The sequence below is a fragment of the Anastrepha obliqua genome, chromosome 5 (assembly GCF_027943255.1).
Source record: "Anastrepha obliqua isolate idAnaObli1 chromosome 5, idAnaObli1_1.0, whole genome shotgun sequence".
Classification (NCBI taxonomy): domain Eukaryota; kingdom Metazoa; phylum Arthropoda; class Insecta; order Diptera; family Tephritidae; genus Anastrepha; species Anastrepha obliqua.
Window position 1 is genome coordinate 83,227,191 of NC_072896.1, and position 6,000 is coordinate 83,233,190.

Here is a 6,000-nt window from a genome sequence, read left to right on the forward strand (position 1 = left end):
TCTTTGGCGGTCCATGGGTAAAAATCAAGGATGATAGATTTACCAGGGTTGACCAATAACTATGGTGAAAAACAAAATTGTGAGAGAAACTTTGACTGGCACGTCACTTGGGAGATTCGGCAGTCGAGTTCTGCACAATCATTTCACTCATATTCACACACTCGCCCAATCAGTCGTTGTTCAGACGGCAACGACGTGAAATTGTGTTATTTTTTTCGTATGTCACTATCACAATCTTATTTTTTTTGTAAACAAACTGATTCGTAGATCCTGCTACGTAAGCCCAACGGCCAATTCTGAGAGCTGGCTAACGGTCTGATATTAGCCCCACCATGAAAATCTTTTCACCATGGGTAGGACCGTGTCATATGAAGAATATGCCACGCACATTCAAACTAATTCATTCACATTTCGCTCTACCAAATGCGAGGCTTCCGCTTTATGCTCATTACTTTTCCTTACAATTCACAAAATTACTTACAGAGTGTTAGTGCAGAAAAAATCGATAGCAACTAAGAAAATATTTCAGTCAAGCACCCTGTGTGTACAACGGAAATCGAATCAACAAAAAATACTGGTTAGCCAATATTCGAACCAAAGCAACGAAGGTGGTGTGGTAAAGAGTTTTCCCATTACGAGCGCCGCCCTGTGTGAATTTATTGATGATTTCAAAATTAACCAGAAGGGAAGACATTGGAATACCAAAAGCGGAAAACTTTAGTGGGTAACGGAAATTAAATGAGTAGCTTGAAACAAATTGTAGTAGGCCAATATTGATGTGAACGACTCTCGTATATGTTAAGCCTAAATTTCCGTACATCTGTCTGCTATTAAAAGTTATAACTCTCATTGTCTAGTCTGTCAGAGTTTGTTTGTTTCTAAAAATTAACAGCCTGCCAAATTATGCTGAAAACAGTGAACACCGCACGGAATCCCTTACCGCAGTCCCTTACCGTGCACAAAAACTCACCCCCGAGAACAACTGCGTGCCACAATACATCGGTTTGTGTGTGTATGTGTTTGGTTGTATCTACACAATGTTGCCATTGATATTTTTGCTTACACACTTTTTCACACATCTGCGTTATCAGTTACAATTTTTCATTGTTTAATAAACCAAAGCCAAAAACCAACAAATGCAAATAGTTCATTTATCTATAATTAACATTATTCAACAGTATTTTTAAGCTATTTTAACAAAAATTATCATTTCTCTAAGTTTATTTTGTAAATAATTTCGAAATGTACTGCTTGGCAACACTGTGTGGTGAGAGAGCAATCAGCTGAGTCGGTATTACGGGATTTTTTTAACAATTGTGAAATAAAATCTACGGTACTACGATACGGAAGGAAGGAACTTTTCATTTACATGGGCTTCTCATTAGTTTGATCGGAACAGCTGAGTCGGGATTGCGTTTACGGTGTTCACTGTTTTCAGCATTAGATTTTACTAAAATGTGCCAGGATATATTTGCTTGGCGAAAGAGAAAAGAGAAATCCATTATTTTCTCGGTAGATGGCTGTAGTGACCGATATCTCGTAAAGTATCGATCAAACAATGTAAAATTTTTGCTCGTTGTCAAGGTGACATTTCACACTAAAAAAATGCGTTTGCTGCTTTTTGTTTGTTCCAGTCAGTTGTGAGTTACAGGGTGTTAACAATGGAAGTCAGCAAAGAGAAAATTCGGCACGTTTTACAGGTTTTCTTTGAAAAAGGCGAAAATGCCGATATAGTAGCAGCAATGCATGCAATTTTGTTTCCGCCGTTTCTGGTCAAGTATTTTTGATGTTAAAGAAAATGTGGATGATGTCGGAAATGTCGATAAAATCACAGAGATCATCGAAGTAGACCGGCAATGTTAGCATCGCGCAGGAGCTAAAGATCGACCATAAAACACATTCAAACCATTCGCGCAAAAATTTTACGCAAAAATAATAGATTTCTCCCCCCCAAACTCGTTCGGGCCGGACCGAATTTAGTGCATTTTCTAAAATTCTAAATACGGCATTCTATGGTTTTAAAATCTACTCTACTCCGAACTACGAAGAGCTCTGACCGGAATATTAAAGAAAATCCTCTTAAGAAGCACCGAACAGTCAACAGCACTGAGGATAAAAAAAAAAACAAAAATGAAAGATAAAGATAGGATTATTCTCCTGTTCCGCAATGATTTTAAGTTAAGGGGACCTGGTGGCCTGGAGCACTGAGAACGTAAATTCATGATTCTTAACTTCATCTTTCATTTTTGGTTTGATCCGTGGTGCTGTTGGCTGTTCATTGTATAAATTCATGAATTTACGTTCTCTGGAGAGAATGAAAATTTCACCTATGTATTTTCACGCTCTTTATAGGTAGAGATAGGATCCGAAAAGCGTAAATTACGCAACGCGAAATGTAAAAACACTTTCTGGATTCGTTCAATTCTAACAGCATGGCACAAGACCAAATGGAGTATGAATACTTCACTTTGGAATGCACAAACGCCATACATACATATATAAAAGCTTCAGCGTATAAGGGTCCGAGAAATCGGAGCTATGACGCCTAACAAAAGCAAGAATGGCGTAAGATTTGGCAATAATAAAATTTATATGACTAGCAAAAGTAAGACTCGAGTCAAATATTACACCCTAATCTTTGCATGTGACAGGGGCGTGCTAGATGGTAAGAGGTGTCAATAACAGTGCCACGCTTAGAAAAGGCAATTTGGAAACACTTATTTAAGTTCAGCGTTGGACGATTATTGATGAACCAGCTACTGAACTTATCTAAACCAATTTACATCAACTCAAAATCGAGAGAGCTGGTGAGCGCCGAATAAATCTTAACGTCGTCTGCCTACAGAAGGAATCTTACTGACGAGAAGCAAGAGCAAATATCATTGATAAACAGACCAAACACGAAAAAAGCAGGCTCCGAATACTACCTTGCGGAATCCCAGAGCAAGCAACGAAAGGAAGAGACCTAAGATTAGCGACGACAACCGAGCAATGGGGATTGAGCAAGTAAGATGTGATCCACACTCAAGAAGGCTAAGTGGAAGTCAATGCAGGCCAATTTTTTAATTAATAACACAGGCCTGCGAAATTTAACTTTTTTCAGTTTCTAGAATGGCTGTACTTGTTTCTTGTAGTTTTTTATGCGCTGAAAACGAATCTGACCTTCAAAATGCTCCATCACGTCAGGTTTTTGGTAAATGAAGCCTAAAAGGTCAAAAAATGGCCATTTTAGCCATTTTTGATAATTTTTTTTGGGACAGAAATTTTTTTTTCAATTTTCGACGAAAATGTCGCATAGTACAACTCTTTAGCTTTAAAACCCATTTTTTAAAATTATTGTACGATTTTTTAAAAAAAAGTTATGACATTTTGAAATTAACAGTTTCAGTTACGTATACGTTGGGTATAACGTCTATTGGCGTAACTGAAACTGTTAATTTCAAAATGTCATAACTTTTTTTTTAAAAATCGTACAATAATTTTAAAAAATGGGTTTTAAAGCTAAAGAGTTGTACTATGCGACCTTTTTGTCGAAAATTTAAAAAAAAATTTTCTATCCCAAAAAAAAATTATCAAAAATGGCTAAAATGGCCATTTTTTGACCTTTTAGGCTTCATTTACCAAAAATCCTGACGTGATGGAGCATTTTGAAGGTCAGATTCGTTTTCAGCGCATAAAAAACTACAAGAAACAAGTACAGCCATTCTAGAAACTCACCCTCGCAGGACTGTGTAATTATATGGGGAAACCCGATCAAAAGCCTTAGAGCAAGAAGTCGGTCCTGATTGGAAGGCAGCGATGCAATTATGCGAGCAGACAGCTAAATTAGGCACTGTTGAGCGACCCGTATAGAAGCCATACTGCTCGGAACGCACCATGTTCTTGACAGCAAAAAAGTAATTTGTTCCGGATGATGCATTCAAAAAGCTTAGCAGTGGCAGAAATCTTTGAAATAGGCCTAATCTCGTTTTTATTACCGCTCTTGAAAATTAGTGAAATGAAAGCCAATTTCCAGGTATCCATAAAAGTACCCGAAATTAGTGATTTGTAAAAGATTAACAACAGACGATATGCAGGGTCCAGCACTCGAAATGTAAACAATTAAAAAGGCCATCAATTTAGTTTGGAAAATTACTTTTATTCAATTGAAAGTAAGAAATGTGTGAAATAATACAAAATTAAGAATTAATTTACTTGTGCCCGATATGAACACCTTTTGCCTTGACTATGGTTTGAGATGGTCCAGCAACGAATCGCAAGATGCCCGAATGTGACTTGCAGGTATATTGGACAATGGCTTTTTTCAACGCCTCGAGACCGCCCATCTGGGGTTACAGCGGCCCAAACATTTACCTGTGGCGGGTGCTGCCTCCTGGTTACCAATCGATGACTCAAATTCTCGTATGAACGGTCGGTCAAATAAACCCTATCGTTTTTGGGAGTTTACGAATTGCTCAATTTGAAAATTTTTCTCGTCAGAAAACACAATCTTCGGAAATTGACCGCTTTCGCTCTCTCAAGTCTGACTTGTTGCTGCTTTGGTGTGAGATCATGCGCCTTTGGATCTTGTAAGACTTGACTTTGATATCATTTTTCAGTTTTCACTTTTTGAACCATTTCACGTGACGTTGCAGTTTTTTGATGACCACCTCCATGACGTTTCGCGATGCTACCAGTATCATTGTAACGAGTAATGGTGCGATAAACAAAAACTTTATTTACTTTAAGGTGCTCGAGCTCACGAGCAATCACTGGTTGTAATATTCCAGCCAAATATAAAGCAATCTCACTTTTACGTTTGAAATCCATTACTGATTTTCTTTTTTCGCGTTTACTCTCGACAAAATGCTTCCGCGCTCTTGTAAGCAATACTCGGGACTATCATTTAGCCAACTAACAGACAACTGATGCCCGTCCATCAGCTACGCGAGCGGTCTGAAGTTGGTTACACTTCGAATGCCGGACCCTGTAAAGACATCTTTTTTCCATTTTGCGCTTCGTTATGAAACTCCTCATATATGATATTTATTTTAAACTAAAAAGTACAAATTTCGCACGCAAAGTGAATTAATTAAACGTAATTTGTTTGGTATTTATTGGTTCGTTAAAGCATTTTTAATTTTATTTAACAGTAATCATTTTTGCATTAAGGGATTCAAAGAGTGTTTAAAAATAAAATAACAACAACGCACTCGTAAAATATATCAATTATTTTTTAACTTTAGAAATACATTAGGGGCCTTTTCTGCCTTATTTCCTATAAAGTAGTTAACCTTTTTGGCATAAAAATTTTATATCTTCGCATAAAATAGATACACAAATAACTCGTAATACAGCACATTTGAAAGGCAAAAGTTTTATATATGAATGTGTAGTATACGTGCGTATGTATTTATTAAATAATGTGGTCATATTTGGAGATAGCATACAGTTACATTCGTTTATTTCGACTCTCCACTTTTAGCTCTGCTTTAAGAAAAATCATCACAAGTCCATTGAGGGTATTTCAAGTTTAATATTTAAAATTTTGGAAACACATCTATATATGTATGTATGCACTGGTGTATGTATGCGTACTGCTATATATATATATATATGCTAGACTACCGGACGCTTTCGTAGCCTAAACACACTGCCTAAGTTAATTATTGTCCGAGAAACTCAATTATAAAGCGAGTAGGCCTTTTTAATTATTTTAGACATTTTTTTCGTATTTTTTTCCAATATATACTAACAACGTAATCAAGTAAAAAAAAAAAATACATACATATAGTTTCAAAATGCTTTAAAAATCTTAAAAAAATTGTGTCTTGGTAAATGTTTTTCGTTAATTATTTATTGTAAGTATTTTCTAATCTTTGATGCATTTTTTTGGTTTTCTTAAGAACTTAAATGTTAATCAAAAGCAAACTGAACTTTATAGAAATAGTATACGAAGAATATAATTAAAGCTAAAAACTAATAAATAAGAAATCTATTCGCATATCCATATTAAATATG